Source organism: Microtus oregoni, unplaced genomic scaffold (genome assembly GCF_018167655.1).
Source record: "Microtus oregoni isolate MIOR12 unplaced genomic scaffold, Mior012 000057F_ref0000458, whole genome shotgun sequence".
In the NCBI taxonomy this organism is placed as follows: domain Eukaryota; kingdom Metazoa; phylum Chordata; class Mammalia; order Rodentia; family Cricetidae; genus Microtus; species Microtus oregoni.
In genome coordinates, this window is record NW_024543833.1 from 10319779 (window position 1) to 10338318 (window position 18540).

The window sequence follows — 18540 nt, forward strand, 5'->3', positions numbered from 1 at the left end:
TTGTTACCTTTTGGCCTTCATAATAGTCCCAAGAATCCCCAACACCCTTTAGTAGCATCTAAAAGGAAAAGCACAAAACAGAACATAGGCTGCAAGAGAAAAAGGCATGCAAAGTAGCATTCTCCAGCAACAAACCACCATCACAAATCCGTCAGTTCATTCTGGTTGTTTCCTTAAAAACAGAGAGAGAGAAAGAGAGAGAGAGAGAGAGAGAGAGAGAGACTGCACAAACCAAGAGTCCCCACCCTAACAAGACACATACTTTTTTTTTTCTTTAATAAGGGTCATAAATCTCAGCTCCTTGTCCATCCCTTAAGCAAAAGCAAAAGGCAGGCACAGCCTAACTCGTCTCGGCCACTGCAAACCTGCACCTCTCGCCCATCATCCCTACACAGGCTCTTTTAGGGCTCCATTAGTCACGTACCAGTGCTGTGTGGTGTCTAAGTGTGCATTAACATACTGGGTTGGGATGGTACCTTCGTGCAAGCTCCTCTGCTTTTGGCTGCCATGAAGGGAGGAAGCTGCTATCCCACTGTAGTAGCTCAGTGACTGCATTGTGTTCAGGAGCTGATCTGCCTCAAACCAGTTTCAGCCGGTTCTGGTCACCCTACATAAAAAAGCTATGGCAACCCTCGCTGAGTTGCCAACAAGTCCCTGAAAACCATCAGCACAGGGTGGGCGCTCGCTGGGGGGTGGCCTCTCCCTTTTAGGGCTTCCTGAGGAGGGAAAGGTCATTGTGTGTGCCCCCTCCACACGAGCACAGAACCCTGGAAAGGCTCACCTCACGAGCCCCCCACAGCCTCTCGGGGCTATCCCCCTCCCCTCCAGCCCGAAGCCCACCGCAGACACTGTTTTTCCCCCTCCTTCTCTTTCCCCCACTTACCTCCCACAACCTGGCTCAGATCTTTGTGTACGTGTATGTCAGTGTGTGTTCTCTGTGTTGGTGGCTGACAAAGAGCCCCCAGGAAAGCAATCTATGTGTGTCTCCTCACACAGGATGCGTCGGCTGCAGGAGCCGGCCTGGCCTCCTAGCAGAGTGGTGCTGGCTTGTTGACCAGGCTCCTCTCTGCCTGTCACCCCCACCCCACCCAGCCCCCTCCTCCCTTCCGTCCTTCTCCTCTCTCTCCCAGCCCTGTCACCACCACCACCAGCAGCCCCCCCAGTCTCCTCCTCCTCCTCCAACCTTCTCTTCTTTCAAGCACCTGGGGGGGGGGGGGGGAGTCCAAATCCCTTCACCTCTGGGTAGTACACTGGTGAGGTGTGGGGCTCAAGGGGACAAGTCAAGAGACAGTAGGGAAAGAGGGGGCACCCAGGCCTTGGAAAAATCATCTGTGCACAACCAGCTCTGGCGGGGGAGGCGAGCCCGCGCTCACGTGGCCCCCTCTGGAGCCGGTGGGGCCTAGCAACACCGGCCCTGCCTCGGGCCCCCCCTTAAGAAGCTGGCTGGGCGCGAAGGCCGGCCGTCCCCAAGGCCAGGGTGGGACAGGCCGCCGCACTCAGGCCAAGGGGCCTGAGCCTCGCGCTCGCCGTGACCGGCGGGGTGGCACGAGGGGCCCAATGCCCCCTCCCGCCCACGTCCGCCCGTACCCCCACGGCCCCCTGTCCCAGGCGCACACCCACCCCCTGGCCGGGCGGGCCTCCGCAGCGCTCAAGCCCGGGTGTCCGGGCCGCGGCTCGGACGACCTCTGCTCCGCGCGCCGCCGGCGGCTGCTGCTGCTGCGCCCGCTGCAGTGCGAGCGGCGGCGGCGGCTTCCATGCTACGGGCGTGTCGCGCCTCCCCGCCGCCGGGGTCTGTGTGCGAGAGCGGGAGCTGGGGCCTCGCCACCCTGGGGCTCCCCGCCGCCACGGCCTCGCCGTGCGCCCGGACGCCGGCCCCGCTCCCGGGCGCGGGCTCTAGGCCGCGCGGCGGCGGCGGCTCGGCCCGGGCCACGCCGGGGCCTAGCGCTCGGGCCGCCCGGGCGGCGAGCGAACAAAAGGGAGCGCGGCGAGGGGGAGGGGGCGCCGTGGGGGAAGGGAGCCCGAGCCGGGCGGCGGAGCGCGAAGCCCGCGGCCGCGACGCCCCACCGGCCCGCGGCGCCTCGCCCGGGTAGACGGCTGCGGGAGCGCGGCACGGCACGGCCCGGAGGTGCTGGTGGCGGTGCTGGGGACGGGGCCGAGCGGGGGCTGTTTTGCTGTCTTTTCAAACGACACTTGAGACTCTCACCTAGTCCTTTTCCATGGCCCCAAGCCGCGACTTACTGGAGTGGAAGGAAGCAAGGCCTCGCCAAAGATGGTTGAAAAAAAAAAAAAATGCCCGTGAGCCTCTCTACCCAGGATCTTGAAGCCAAGGTGGTGGTTGTGCTGTCCTCCTCGTAATGGTGGCAAATAAGTAAGAAGAGAGCAAGCTATCTTCAGATAAATTCAATCTGAGATTCTCCCAAGAGGTGGAAGAAAGGGCTCCCTTCTGTTAGTTAGTGGTTTGGAGCCCTTTTCGCCTTAAACTGAGCCACAAAAGAATGGAAGACACCCCTGGGGTGGGGAGAAAGCCCTGGTGTAAAAGACACACGTTTTTGCTTTCAGAGAAAAAGCCACTGGGGCCAGATTGAAGCATGGCATGTTCGGTTCATGTATGGTGTATTTTTTTTTTTAAACGGGGGAATGATATGAGCAAACACGCAGTAATAGCTGGGTCTTTAAGTTCTATAAGGGAAATGGTGCACAAATGGAACAAGCACAAGTTGTACATACAGCAGGTGGTCATGGCTTACAGAACACAGGCAAAAAGATACATACAGAAACCCAGCCAAAGGCCAGGAAGGGAGATAATCGTAAGCCATCTGAGACGGAGGTGCAGCGATTCCTTCTACGCCAGATGAAGTATGCTGTTTTCCAGCCCTGTCCTGGTGCCCATATTGAGCACAGTCGAGCACGCCACTGAAAAGGTTTCTATTTTTTTGATGTTGTTGTTTAGACAAGAGAAACCTCCATGTTGAGCTAATTGTACTGACTTGGAAGCAGGACAAAATGGAAGATCTGAAAAAAAAAAAAAAACTGCCACCATTACCTCCTAAAAAGGCTCGCTCCTGTTTGCTTGCACTCTAAAGACAACACTATCACTGGAATAGCAGTGAAGAATCCTGGCAGAAGTATCCCTGTGTGCTTTATTTTAAAACAGACTGGTGGATGTCTGCATAGTGACCAGAGAAGTTTTCCTTTTAAATCTCAGTATTCTCTTGCGTTAACTTCCGCTGAGGAGGCCATTGTTCTCCGGGTTAGGGCACCCGTAGCATGTGCACTGTAAAAGATCTTGTGCTCGCTGTGACTTTTCATGCAAATGACTTGAATTATTGTCTCACATGCGAGTTCTCGAGTTTCAGCCCGCGCTTGTGCCACGATGCACACAAGTTGCCATGCATATCTGCACAGGTTTAGGAGGAACCTGCGCCGGCTGCAGATTCTGCCAACCGCAGCATTAGGTGTACCAGTGTTACAAGATGAGGAAACTGAAACGCTCATCTTCTTGGAGCTGGAGAGAACAATGCCACCCTGCACACTCTGTGTTGGGTCTCTACCTTGCTTGGACTTGCTTTCATTTGAAAGGAAGCCTTTTCCTTCTTCTGAAGGTAGGCCGTTGTTAATATGCATGTAAAAAAAAGAATTATGTGCACTGAAGAGAATACAAGGACCGGCTAATCTGAGAACCCGATAGGCTGGCGGCCTCTTACAATATATGGAATTTGAGCTTGCAGATGTCATAGGAAGGTCGTGGGTTGGTTTGAGATCTTTTGTACTTAAAGTGCTCTCTTGCCCCTCCCCCCACTCCCTACACAGCCCTGGAAGCTTAGGGAAACAGCATTTAAATGGTTACAAGAGTTGTGCCCCCTAAACCAAAGTCTAACTTGCTTATCCTAGGAATCCAGCTGTGCAGCGGCCCCAAGGATTTGTAATGCCAAAGATTTGTGAGCAGGGCTCTGTCAAGCCCAGCATCTTGGTCAACCCTTGGGCTGGGGAATTTGGTTTGACGGCCCCACTCATCATTTGCACAAAGGACAGGAGCTAACATTGCAACTGCTTTTAAAACCAGAAAGAACCAAAAAGTAAAAGATAACAATTTCTAGCAAATTCTCTCGTTTCTGTTTTTACAATGAGGGCTTCAGAGAAACCTCTTGGCCAGATAAACCGATAGTTTAAAACAAAACACCCATTTGAACCCACTTTGCAAAATCATTGAATTTCACAGCTGAAGAGACAGCTTCTGAGTTGGGGGTGGGGGAGGCCCACCACTCATCCAAAACAATCACTACAAAAACGTCTATTCTAATATTCTACATATGTAAGGCTACCATGTATACCGTTCTGTGCTGAGCAGCAATAAAATAGTAATTTGACTACAAGAAGTAAAACCACTACCCGAGTGCAGCAGATAAGGACAGGACAAAGGAAACACCCTTCTCATGCCAAACAGAAACTAAAGGAATCCCGAGTCCTTTGGGATTTGGTTATTGATGTTTTTATTGCTAACACTGAAAGCCTTGGTGTTTCCTCCAGTGTATCCGAGAATCCCAGCTTCATTTTTGCTTTTTGTTTGTATTTAACCTTTTGCGGTGGGAAGCCAGCTCTGTAGGAGCCTGTAGCCACCACACTTTCCCTCCTTCCACTCTGAAATTGGGAAATTCCTTTGTTAGGCAGAGCACTCAAAAGGTGTGTTGGGGGGGAGGGGGGGGCTGGAGAAAAGCCTTCTTTTTTTATCTCACCAGCAAAGGCCTTGCAGGCCAACTCCTCAGTTGCTGCTGGGGTTTTGAGCTGCAATTTTTTTTTAAAGCTTCAAACCGAGTAGGCCTAGGTGTACATAGTCTGTAGAGGGTTCCACATGTAACATTTGTTAGCGTGTTTTTAAAGGCACCATTACAATATGTGGCCCTAGAAGAGTAATTTAATGATTTGGAGCAGATGTGTAGATGGTCACATCAAAGTCAGGGAGGATGTCTTATTAAGAACAGCAAACGTGATAGAATAGGGATTTTTCTTTTCATATAGATTTCAAAAAACATACCCCTAAAAGAAGTCAGCACCAGTTTTTCATTGTTGTCAGCCAGAACTGGGCTGAAAAACAGATCCCAGACTTACTCTTTGTTAGTGACCTCAGACTTTCTGTGGGAACACCTCCTTCCCTTTCCGGAGCTTCAGACCAGACCCCTTAAATAGGCCTTTTACTAGGAGACCTGAAAGGGCGGCTGGGTGGCTCCTTCCTAGTGAGCGGGACTTGGGGGTTCCCAAGTGCTTGACAGGCCTCCTAGATCCTGAGGAATGACTAAATACATTAATTCTTAACTCTGTCTATCTGATAAATCAGTGATAGCTGGCCTAAGTCAAAGGAAGGAGGGTGGGGACAAGAGAAAGGGAGTGATGTCTATGAGCTTTACCTTGAAGAATCAGAGAGTCAGAAGTGTGGGGCTTGGGGGAAAGTCTTAGCTCCTCCCTGGAGGCAATCTTATGGGTGAGCCTCTTGTCGTAAGGACAATGCCTGGGCACCATATTGTATTTTCATCTTAACCATTCTGGCTGCTCCCTCCCTCCACGCCATCTGCAGAAGCCAGTGTCGTGTGCATTCATTCTGTGGGTGGCATGAACTCATTATATATTCAAGTACCTAAAAGCAAATATGTCCCCATAAAACTAAGGTCTTTTTGCCACTGGCCTGGATGCTGCGGAGTTTTGCTATTTTTCTCAGGGTGTACAGCGCTAGCCTCTAACTGCTGAGTGTGGAGTTGGGGAGGAGACAGACACACCACACATATGTGTAAGCTGTAGGGGGCAGAGGACAAATTTCAGGAGTCTGTTCTCCGCTACTTACCTTATTGAGGCGGGGTCTCTCATATCTGCTGCTATACTGTGTACTCTAAGCTAGCTGGTTGGTCATCAAGCTTCTGATCCATTCCTTCCGCCAGTGCCTCCCACCTCACTGCAGGAGGGCTGGGCTTACACAGACACAGCACAACAGCCAGCTTTCTTTTCTTTTTTTTTTTCTTTTTTTTCTTTCTTTTTTCTTTTTTTGGTTTTTAGAGACAGGGTTTCTCTGTGTAACAGCCCTGGCTCTTGTAGACCAGGCTTGCCTCTAACTCCCAGAGATCCGCTTGTCTATGCCTCCCGAGTGCTGGGATTAAAGGCATGTGACACCACTGCCCAGTTTTTTATGTATTCTAGGGCTCCAACTTGGATCATCAGGCTTACACTGCCAACATGTTTAGCCCCTGAGCCATCTCTCTAGCCACTTCTGGGAACTGTGACTTCTGGTGACTCGCTGCAAATTGCCTTGGTCTCTGTTTAATGACAGTCCTTAGGAACTATCTGGCATGAGAATATAGAATACATTCCCTGGAGAAACCAAAGTCAGAGTAAGGGCTGCTAGGAAGGCTTGGCCTTCTGTCTACATTTGACCCCATTCGTTCCGAGAGCCATGAGTTCCAGAGCCCTGTCCACTGAGGCCGTTCACCAGGGACAGCACTGGGGGTGAACTTCTTTCTAACCCTGCCTTGGGCAGTCCTCCAGGAATACGATCCAGAGGTTGTGTTTGAGCCTCCTTTTCCAGGTAATTGTAGCCCAAGGCCCTCACCAGCACAGGCCCTCAGAATCAACTCTCACAGAAAGTGTCCTTTGTTCTCAGTTATCCACTCCATAGCTCAACACTGTGAGAATCCTTCCTCCACCTCCATCCCCACCCCGCTGATCACAATCCTACCTTCCTTCCATGTCCACTGCCCACCTTCAACCTCCAGCCCCTCAGGTCAGTTCAGATACAGTGGCTATCAGGTCTCCTCATCTCCAGTCTGGCTAGCTTCCGCAGCATCCTCCACACTGATGCTCTAGGAGTCTTTCTAAGGACACCATCCCTCCATCCCTCTGTTCGGACCTTTGTTTGCGTCTGATGGAGGAAGGTCATTGGCTAATAAAGGCACTGCCCTGGCCCATTTTATTGGTTAGAGGATAGGTGGGAGGAGTAAACAGAACAAAATGCTGGGAGGAAGAGGAAGTGAGCTCGGAGACTCGACCGCTTTCCTCGCGGGAGCAGACGCCTGAGAGAGACGCCATGCCCTGCTCCCGGGATGAAGCTCGGACCCAGGATGGACTAGGCTAGAATCTCCCCGGTAAGCGCACCTTGGGGTGCTACACACAGATGATTAGGAATGGGCTAAATTAATATGTGAGAATTAGCCTAGAAGAGAATGGGCCAAGCAGTGATTAAAAGAATACAGTTTGTGTGTTGTTATTTCGGAGCATAAGCTAGCCATGTGGGCGGCCGGGTGTGGGGGACGCAGCCCTGCCGCCCCATATTACTACAGTTGGCGCCCAGACATGTGGACAGCCGAAACCCACTTAAAAAACCTGAGAAGGCTTAAAAATAAGGGAGAGAGAGTTTAACACAGATTTTTGCTGTTTGTTGGTGTCGTGCTGTAGAGAGATTTCCTGATTCAGCAACAGTAGCAGAAAAACCACTTTGTCATTTTAAATCGCAACTTCCTGGGGCTGTGCCGCCATTGCGATCTCTGTCTGGCTCCTGCGGGAGACAGAGCTTTTGAATAGAGCATTTGGAGTAAAGTGCTACGATTTGTTTGATGGCAACTTGACTCGCTGTGTTCTCGGGTCTGCTCTGCTTGCTAGAGGCAAGCGGGCGCGTCATCTAAGAGAGGCTTCCTGACTCAGCTTTAGCTGCAAAAGCCTGCAGCTCATTAAGAGGTCCTGCCACGAAACACTTAAACGGTTAAAGCTGAACGCATGCTTTTCGGTTTTCAGCCATAGCAGGAAAAAAGCTGCGCCATTTAAAAATGTCGGCTTTCTGGGCTGTCCTGCCAGGACAAACTCTGACTCTTTTACGCAGGCGGTCCCTGCGGTTTGCAAACACAGGCTGCTGAAGCTCGCTTGCTGGCTACAGCCAGTACCTCAGCCATGAGGCTGGAAAGCTAAGGAATGGACTGGATCTAGCTGGCAAAGCCACGCCTTTAATCCTACCCATATTGCTCAGTAATTTAAAGGCTGGTGTGGTCAGAAAAAGAGAGATATATAGTAAAGAGAGATTCAAAGACAAAGAAAATTTCTAAATGGTTTGAAGTGTGTTAAAAATATATGCAGACTAAAATTTAAAGTTCTTAAAGTAACAAAAAAAAAGGAAGAAAGTTGTGTGTGTGGTAGCACACGCCTTTAATCCCAGTGCCTAGAAGGCAGAGACAAACAGATCTCTGTGAGTTCAAGGTGTAGTAGTGTACACCTTTAATCCCAAATGCCTGGGAGGCAGAGACAGGCGGATCTCTGAGAGTTCAAAGACAGCCTGGTTTACAGAGTTACTTCAGGTCAAAGATACAGAGAACCTGTCTCAAAAAGCAAAGAGTTAAAAGTAAAAATAAACAAAATAGAGGTTAAAACAAAGCTGCACAAAGATGGAAAATACACAGAGAATCTTGATACTGTATGCTATTATGCTCTCTTTGAATTGTTTGAATGCTGAGGAAGAAGCAACAGCTGCTAAAAGATATTTATTGATAAATGCTGCTGAACTAATCCGACATAGATATTTTGATGCCTTAACTTTGAAATTTGGATCTAAGGACATGATGCTTTGGAAAGGAGTTTCTTATTTTGTTTTCACAGAGGATGAGACGCTGTTCATTTCTTCTATTCCGATTTGGTATGATGGACCACGCCCTCCTGAAGGGTTGCAGTGAACATCTTCAGAAAATTGCTTCGCTCAACTGCCAACTGAGATGAAACTAGCACACAGGTTATACCATGAAAGACCTAATTAACGACGCCCCCATTCAGCAGGAAGCAGTTTGGAGAGAAAAAACTGCGCCCATGTTCCCAAATATGGTTTATAAACGTCCTTTTACATTTAAAGGGGGATATGATATAGATATGAATAATTTACATTAGTATAGATTTTGCTTTATTGATAGAAATTTAAGGTCAATTTTGTTATATGTATAAGTGTTTCTGATTTTGATTAAGGTATTGTGATTGTGTAGTTCATTAAAATATGTACTGTATAATTGAGAAATATAGGTTGTTAATGGATAATCATCAATAATAGTAAAGCTTGTAGTCATGTTAGTTAGATTTTCTAGATATATAGAGATATATTTTAGATAGACATTCTTCGTGTCTTTCAAAGATTACAGAATAGGACATTTAATGTTTTAATAACTGAGGACTTTTCATGACAATGAGACACTCTGCTCCTGGCAGCACCAATCTACTTCAAGAGGAAGATGGGCATCGAAGAGGCACCTTATGGGGTTTGATAGCCATTTGGGCAAGAAACTGCTCTTGCCTGGACTATTGCATAAACTGGAAACAGAGAACCCGCAGAGAGAGGACTACTGAACTTGCCTAAGGTGAGATGATCTTTCGGGGTTCCTGATTCATGAAAGAGTCTGCGAGACATTCTGCAGGACACAACAGATAGTGACTGAACTGACTTTGAATTTTCCTGCTTTATGGAAATGTCTGCTGGATACCATGGGCCTGAAGGCTGAAGATGGATGCCCCAACGGTACAGAGGAACTTTGGGTGACTGTCCAGGCAGCGAGATGTCTCTGTCATTTCTAGAGTTTTAAAAGTTTCTTAGTTCTTGTTTACTTAGGTAATATTATATCTTTCTGGAGTCTTTGATGGAGTTAAGAATAGTTAGTTATAGTTATAGTTTTCCTTAGTTATGATAAAGATTATTGTAACTTTTACTTGATAACTGTTTTGTTATATGTAATTTTGCTATGTTAAATCCTTTTTTTTTTGTTTAAACCGAAAAAGGGGAAATGATGGAGGAAGGTCATTGGCTAATAAAGGCACTGCCCTGGCCCATTTTATTGGTTAGAGGATAGGTGGGAGGAGTAAACAGAACAAAATGCTGGGAGGAAGAGGAAGTGAGCTCGGAGACTCGACCGCTTTCCTCGCGGGAGCAGACGCCTGAGAGAGACGCCATGCCCTGCTCCCGGGATGAAGCTCGGACCCAGGATGGACTAGGCTAGAATCTCCCCGGTAAGCGCACCTTGGGGTGCTACACACAGATGATTAGGAATGGGCTAAATTAATATGTGAGAATTAGCCTAGAAGAGAATGGGCCAAGCAGTGATTAAAAGAATACAGTTTGTGTGTTGTTATTTCGGAGCATAAGCTAGCCATGTGGGCGGCCGGGTGTGGGGGACGCAGCCCTGCCGCCCCATATTACTACATGCGTCCATCGCTCATTAGACTCTGTAAACATAACTTAGAAGGGCTTCTATCATGCAACCCATTACAAGGCCTCCCTTGCCTTACCCGCTGAGCACTGTGAGACCCAGACTTGGTAAACATTCTGTTCTTTAAATGTGACCTACTTCTACTTGCTGTCAAGTCTATATATATATATATATATATATATATATATATATATATATATACATGCTGTTCCCTCTTTCTGAAAAAGCCTCTGGCCTTCACTTTTGTCTGACTAATGCCTGCGCGTCTTTAGGTCTAAATGTATGTCGTTCACAGAAGCCCTCCTGGCTCCTCAGGTTTGCAGTACCCCTAACATGCACTCACTCCTAAATTGCTTATTTTTCCTTTAATTTTATTTCATGTGTGTTTTGTCTGCATGTATGTCTGTGCACCATGTATGTGCCTGGTTCCTGTGGAAGCCAGAAGAGGGTGTCAGATCCCCTCAAACTGGCTAGTTGTTAGCAGCCATGTGGGTGCAGGGAATCAAACCTGGGTCCTCTGGTAGAGCAGCTGCTGAGCCATCTCTCCAGACCCACTTGTCTGCCTTTTTACACGGTGTGTGAAGTTCATATGACTCTGTCACCATGAAACAAGAAGCATATTAAGGACAGAGGTGATGACATGGTGGGTCACATTAGATCCCCCCCCCACACACACACACACACACCACTCTCCACGGGGCCATGCATCACTACTAACTTGACATTTTAAAGTAGTCATTTGGAGCATTAGATTAACACCTATAGGGGTTTTGTTTGTCTATTTGGGTTTTTTTTTTTCTGCTAAAATTTAAAGATAAAAGATAGGGGCTACGTGGTGGTGGTGGCACAGGCTTTAATCCCAGCATTTGGGAAGCAGAGCAGGTGGATGTCTGTTGAGGCCAGCCTGAGCTACAGAGAGAGTTCCAGGAAAGCCAGGACTATACACAGAGAAATGCTGTCTCAAAAAACAACCAGTGGATGGATGGATGTAGGAGGGGAAGATGATCAAATCTTTTATAATTTTCTACTAAACTTTTTGATAAATATTTGAAGTATATTTTGAGGTCTTCCTAAATAGAGGACCAAAATCCATATATCTCTAAGAAAACATTGGCTACTTCTAGACTGTTATGTTTTGTTTTGTTTTGTTTTTTCCTGGGAGGTCTCACTGTGGGCTGGGGTGATGTCAGAAACAGCAGTAAGGGATGGGGAAATAGCTGAGTCTGCAAAGCATGTGCCACACAAGCTTGAGGGACCAGAGTTTGGTTCCCCAGCACAGTATAAAAACTGAGTTCTGTACCATGCATCTGTAATCTCAAGTCTGGCGGGGATGGGGGCAGAGGTGAGGATCTCTGGAGCTTCATGGTCAGCCATGTATGTGGTAGCATACACCCTTAATCCCAGCACTCAGGAGAAAGGGGCAGGCAAGTCGATATAAGCTTGAGGCCAGCCTGCTTTATAGATTGAGTTCTAGGCCAGCCTGTGACAGCCTGCTAGAAAGAAAGAAAGAAAGAAAGAAAGAAAGAAGAAAATGTTAACACAGTAATGAACCATGTTCAAGACCAAACATCTTTTCTCCTTTCCCAGTGTAAACCTGCAATTTCCTAGGACTCTCACCAAAAAACCCTAAAGTAAAAGACATGTCTGAATCCCCTGTGCAACCTCCAAGGTACTTCCAGAGTTGCCCTAAAATCTCTTTTCTATGGTTAAAAAAAAAAAAGAAGAGAACGGTTTCTTTTGGCTCAGGAGTAGGGCCTGTGGCAGGAAGCAGAGAGCAACTCTGGTCCTCGGCACACAGGTTCCTTTTTATGCCCCCAGGACCACACCCCATGGGATGGTACCTACCACCCATAGCTAAGATGGATGTCTTACCCTATGAACACAACTGGGATTTCCCTCATAGACACGGCCAGAGGCTGGAGTTCTCGGCGACTCTAGACCCTGGCAGGTGACAGCATGGTGAGGGTTAATCTCCACTGTCAGTGTCACCAGGCACGGTGGTGCTGTCTGAAATCCCTGCATCCAGGAGGTGGAAGCAGGAGGCTGAGCTCTGCAGCTGTACAGTGCCTTTGAGGCCAGCCTGGAGGTCCTAAGACTCCGCGAGCACACCCCCCCACAACAACAGATAGGAACTGGGGCAGGGACGATGAGACGTGTGTCTTGGTGTACCTGTGAGGGTGTTTCTAGAGAGGACTGGAATGGGAAAACTCATAAATGTGGGCGCGTCATACTGTGGGCTGGAGCCTGAACAAAAGAAAGCAAAAAGGAAGGAAGCCAGCTGAAAAGGCAGTTTTCTTTAGCTGGTTTTTTCTTTTCTCTCTCTCTGTCTTTTTTCTTTTTATTACCAACCATTCCATCCTAGCACTGAGAAAAGTAACTGACACCATCTGAGCAGACACACAGATGGAGTCTAGGTGTCCCCACATGTGGAGGGCTTCCGGGTCATCCTCCTTGGCCATGCCTCTTCTCTCCTTCCTTCCTCCTCCTCCTATTTTCCCTCCTTTCTTCATTTATTTATTTATTTATTTTCTAGACAGGGTTTCTATGTATAACTCTGGCTGTCCTGGAACTCGCTCTGTAGACCAACCCGGCTGGCCTCACACTCACAGAGATCCACCTGCTTCTGTCTCCCAAGTGCTGAGACTAAAGGCGTGCACCACCACCACCACATGACTTCCTTTCTTCTTCTTTAACAAAGGGTCTCCGTTAGCTCAAGCTGGCCTGTCACTCATAGTGTAGTAGAGCACTTCTGCCTCCCCCAACAGCATGCTAAATTAGAGATGTGATATGAGCCACCACACCTGGTTTTATACGGTGCTTCGATCAAACTCGGGCATCACACATGCTGAGCAAGTATTCTACCTATTGAGCTACAGCCCCCAGCTGTTTGTTTTGTTTTATGAATCAGAGTCCTTGAATTCATCCCAATCGTTCTTCCTCAGCTTCCAAGTACTGGGTATTACAGACCTGAGACATCATGCCAAGCTTCTTATCTTTGAGTATGTTTGTCCTAGATACTAGGTCAACTTGACTATAACACACACACACACACACACACACGTATGTATGACATATTCACCAGTTAGGCCACCCTTAAGTACTCCTGTCCTGTACCACCATGTTCAATCCTTAGGAGACTGGCAGAGGGACCCTTCAGTAAACCCTTGCTGATGCTGCCCATCTGTCTGCCCTTATAACTGGTCCTTTTGGCTCCTATGCTCTCAACATAAACTAGTAAGTTAAAAGGAATACAGTGGCTGATGAGACAGCTCAGAGATAGAGCATGTACTATTTGGTTTTAAGCGGCCATCACTACCTGTAACTATAGCTCCAGGAAATCTGACAACCTCCTTCTGCCCATCCTTGGCACTGTACTCATGTGTATAAAACCCACACAGACACAAAGACCACACAGAGAGAGAGAGAGTGAGAGAGAGAGACAGAGAGACACACACACACAGAGAGAGAGAGAGAGAGAGAGAGAGAGAGAGAGAGAGAATTAAAATAAAACTTTTTTTAAAAAATAAAAAGGAACACTTCCCCTCTCCCTCAGCCCCTGAGGTAACCCGTCTGGCCACTGGTGGCTACCTTCCTTGATGATCTAATATCTGGTAGGCGCTGCATGTCTGCGCAAGCCCCTCTCACATCTCCAGTCTCTTAGCTTCTGTGACATCTTCCCCCCTTCCATTAAGGCCTTTGTTCTGCCTTTCTTCTTGGCTCATTTTCTGCATTCCTCTCTGAAATACGAATTTTGCTCCAGGTTCTATCTTTGGCTCTCTTCGTTCCTAAATCTGTACCTCTTAAAGGAATGTGTTTGCTCTCAGGGTTTCAGATTTAATTGGATGACTCCCCAAAATCTGAATTTTTAGATCTGATCCTTGTTCTAATCCTACATGGGTGAGCTGCCAAGTAACATGTGCGTTCCCCCACTACACAGCTCAGGAGGTCCAAAGGGGGCCTCTTGCTCCGCTGCTGTACCCTGTCACTCAAGGTCACACCCCTCTCCCCTCCCCCCCTCACACAGTGAGGACACAATTCCTTCTTGCAGCTCTTAGCACCCTGCCCTGTTCCTGGCCAAATCAGTAATTTTTGTTGTTGTTGTTTGTTTGTTTGTTTTTCAAGACAAAAGTTTCTCTGTGTAGTCCTAGCTGTCCTTGAACTCACCCTGTAGACCAGGCTAGCCTCAAACTCAGAGATCCCTCCTGCCTCTGCCTCTGCCTCTACCTCCCACGTGCTGGGAATAAAGTTGTAGGCCACCACACAGAACCTTTAAGTCAATGCATCTTAAGGAAGCCATTTTCCCCAGCTGAGTTCTTTTGTTGTTCTTGTTTACCGGTTTTTTGAGACAGGGTTAGTAAGACCAGGCTAGCCTTAAACTCACAGATATCTGCCTACCTCTACCTCCTGATGGGACTAAAGACTACCATGTCCAGCACCCTTTCTGAGTTTTTACAGTGACTCCTTAACTACCATACGGTTTTCACCTAATTATTCTTCATCAAATAGCCTTAGAAAACCAGAGTTTATATATTAAATGTGTTCTGAGAATGTAGCTCGGTTACACACCTTTAGCACAGAGGGGCTCCAAGGACAAGTATCGTACAACGAAGCCAAACAGAATAAGAAACTGGGCGTGGTGACACATATACATTATCCAAGCACTCAAGAGCTAGAGGCATACTCAAGAGGCACTCAGTTGGTAGGGTGTTTGCCCAGCATGCACAAAGCTCTGGGTTGATTTCCCAAAACCACATAAACTGGGTGTGGTAGCCCATGCCTGTGAAGGCTTGTGGATCAGGAGGCCAAGGTTATCCTTGGCTCCACAGCACTTTAAGGCCAGCAGGATTTAGACAGCAGATCTTGCCTAACAAACTTTGAACATGCTTAGACTAAAAAAAATCATTTGCTGTTTATTAGAAATTCTGATTGAACTGGTCATCTTGGGTTGTTATTGTTGTTGTTTATTTTTGTTAACATGGAAGCCCTAGAAATGGTCTCTATTCAGTTCCTTTCTCTCCCACTTGAAGGCAAACTCTTGGAGCATGCGGACATGGTCTGTTAGACCTTGTCTAACAGTGTTGGGCCTCACCAGGCTTGGCCAAGGGGGCTGAGAACTGAAGGTAGAATGCAGAAGGCAATCCACACTGGCTGGGGTATCAGCAATAGCCAGGCAGTCTAGGCCACGTCACTGTCTAGCCTCCACCTCGCCTCAGAAATCTCTCAGTTGCCATGGGAATGCCCAAGGACACACAAATACTGCTTTTGGTCTACTAACAGAACATGATGAACTACTGAACTCCAGGCAAATGACAGTTTACAATCCCACCAACACAAGCCAGCATAGGGCTGAAAAATTAGCCATGAAAATGATTTTGATACCCCTCTCTTCTCTCCCATCACGTCTTGCTGGATATTCTCACCTAGAACCTCTGCATTTCTGGCATGGAGCTGCTCTATTCTAAGCTTTGAAAGAGAACTATGACCGTTTGATACTGTTCTCAATAGTTAGCTTTTTTTTATTCATTTGCTTGTTTGTTTACATGGTTTTCCCAGACTGGATTTCTCTGTGTAGCGCTGGCTATCCTGGAACTCACTTTGTAGACCAGGCTGACCTCACACTCACAGGGATAGATCCTCCTGCCTCTGCCTCCTGAGTGCTGGGATCAAAGGTGTGCACCATGACTGTCCCGTGACAGCTAGCCTTTAAAAAACACCTGAATGCATTGAGGTGATAATTAGAACAGCCTCATGGAATGTTCTGACAACTGAGTATTGTTAGCTAGGACTTGTTACTTAAGGAGGACTTTGGAATCTTCTCCCAATCATTCATGGGTATTTAGTCAGCTACATAACTGCCTGATCTACAGAGAAAGTTCCAGGTCAGTCAGGATTGTTTCACAGAGAAGCCCCTTCTTGAAAAACAAACAACAAAACCAAACTTAAATGCCAGTGTGACAATATTGAAGAATAGTACCACTTTAAAAAGCCTTCAGTTATTTGGACTCAAGGGCTTCTGCTCTGACATGCGTTTCCTACAAGAGCCGGCTAGATATCAAGAAAGACAGTGTCATAAAGTATCTGCTCCTTGTCTTCCTCTTTCTGCAATCACCCCCTTTCTCTTCAGATTCTCCCTCATTCCTGGAGCAACAGGAGATTCTCATCAGACGCCGAGCTGACACAACTACCTTGTCTTCAACTCCCAACCTCAGGAACTGTGACCCAAGAAAAACCTCTCTTCTTTGTTAAGTGTCTCTGTCTGTTAAAGCAACGGTGACTGTGATGGCTAGTGTTAATGTCACCTGACAGAATCTATAGTCACCTAGGAGATGGGCCTCTAGCCAAATTTTCACAGAACCATCGTGTTAACGGATGTGGAAGGACCAGTCCACTGTGGGTGGGACCTTTCCCTGCCTATGATCCTGGGCTGCGTACAGGAGAAAGGGAGCTGAGCAGCAGCAGGTACTGATCCTGCTCTGCTTCCTGATTGTAGATGTCATGTGACCAGCTGTGTAGAGCTCCTGAGTGCTGGACTGCATCCTTCAGAACAAGACCAGTTCTCCTCTAAGTTGTGTTTGTCAAGATCTTTTCCCAAAAACAGAAAAAGAAACTAAGATAGTAGATCGATGGATCTCTCTCTTTCTGTCCCGAGACAGGGTTTCTCTGTGTAGCCCTGGCTGTCCTGGAACTTGCTCTGTAGACCAGGCTTGGCCTTGAACTCAGAGATGCACTTCCCTGCCTCTGCACCATCACAACCCAGCAACAGTAGGTGTCTCAGGCATGCATCCACATCAATCGAGTCAGGGAGTGAGCCATGGTCCCATGTCTCCTGTTGAGTTTGAAACTCTAGGTCTAAGAGCCTTGAGTCAGTCAAGTCTGGTGACTCAGACCTGTAATTCCAGCTATGCAGGAGGCTGAGGCATAGTTCAAGGCTTTCCTGGGCTACAGAGTAATTTCAGTTAAGTCCAGCTGAGGCAACTTCGTGAGACCTTGTCTTAAAAAGCTCTGAGCAGTCCTGTGGGCAAAAGTCAGTGATGTAATGTGGCATTTACTTCTTCCCAGGAGGGACAGGTAAGCGGTCACTGGGACCGATCTTCTCAGAGAGCTCCTCTAACACTTCCTCCTCCTTTCCCTGCCTGTTCTGTTGATTTGGACCCACTGGGATTAGCTAATTTATTTCTATCCTTCATAGACTCTACACTCTATGTGGGGATAGTTCACCATTCAAAACCCCAAAGCAGCATGGTGGTGTGAAACACACTCTTTTCTACCACTAGCCCATATTTCCTGAACCCCTCTCCTCCCCCTTTGTGCTATTGGTATCAGACTATGACTTTAAGCTCTCAACAATGGTAAAATGAGATTAATTTACCACCGATGGCAGAGATAAAAGTCAGAGGCCATTTTGCCCACTTTATGTTGTGGCACACTTGTTCTGCGAAAAGAAATTGCTTTGCTGAATCACTTTCCTTTGTGTGTTTCTTTGTGGGATGTGAGGTTGCTCTCTTCCCAACAGCGGCACTCACCTGTGATCCCAGCACTCGGAAAGGTAAGGCAGGAAAGGCGAGAGTTCCTGAGTTACCCCAAGCACTCTAAATAAACCAGAACCAGGGTCAGTGGAGGCTCAGGAGGCGAGGACACCAACCCCTACCACCTGAGTTTGAGCCTTACATGGTAGAAACAAGACCAACTTACTCAAGCTGTCCACTGACCTCCATCTGTTTGGTGGCATGCCTGGGTACCTTTACATGTGATACAAATTGTTTGGGTTAAGGCTTCACCCCAGCCCCTGGCATCCATATATCCAAAGAGTCTGGAATGTTTAGGTGGAAGTTCCACCCCGAGCCTGGGATGTTGCCTCAGTCCAGACTCTCCACATCTGAGAAAGCCCACCAAATGGTGACCCCTCCCCAGAGATGCTCAAGACTACTCTCATAGGGTATTTAAACTGCCCCCCCCCCCAGAGAACAACACGTGGTTTTCTGGTCTTCCTTCCCAGTTTGTTTCCTCTCTGGGGGCTGGAAGGTCACCTGGGAGTGTTTGTATCCATTAAACCTGGGCTCTAATTTGGTTTGATTTGGTCTGATTTGGATTGTTGCATCGGCTTAGAGTCTTATTGGGATGCAAAAACTTTTCACAAATAAATATAATAAAATGTAAAAAGACAAGGTAAAACCAGGTTGGGAAATGGCTCAACGGGTACCACACAAGCATGAAGGTCTTTGTTTGACTCCCCAGAAGCTCTGTAAAAGCTGGGCACATAGTGCATCTGTAACCCCAGTGCTCCTGTGATGAGATGGGGGACGAAGAGAGGAGAATTCACACATCTTGTGGG

The 18540-nt window shown here is 47.7% G+C and overlaps 1 protein-coding gene across 9 annotated transcripts in view; it reads right to left on the bottom strand.

The window, feature by feature from the left end:
• The window catches only part of Znf532 (zinc finger protein 532), a 98316-nt gene extending 92298 nt beyond the window's left edge, over positions 1-6018 (bottom strand). For 2 of the 9 annotated variants that reach the window (XM_041639186.1, XM_041639178.1), the window contains exons 1-2: positions 1621-1804; positions 8-58 (exon numbers count right to left, since the gene is read on the bottom strand). The gene's annotated coding sequence lies outside the window, so the exon portion shown is untranslated. Of the gene's footprint in view, positions 1-7; positions 59-424; positions 717-883; positions 1008-1620; positions 1805-2203; positions 2244-2772; positions 2792-5833 lie in introns of those variants that run through there. The other 7 variants (XM_041639185.1, XM_041639180.1, XM_041639181.1 and 4 more) reach the window with 6 other exon arrangements.
• Positions 6019-18540: the final 12522 nt, after the last annotated feature.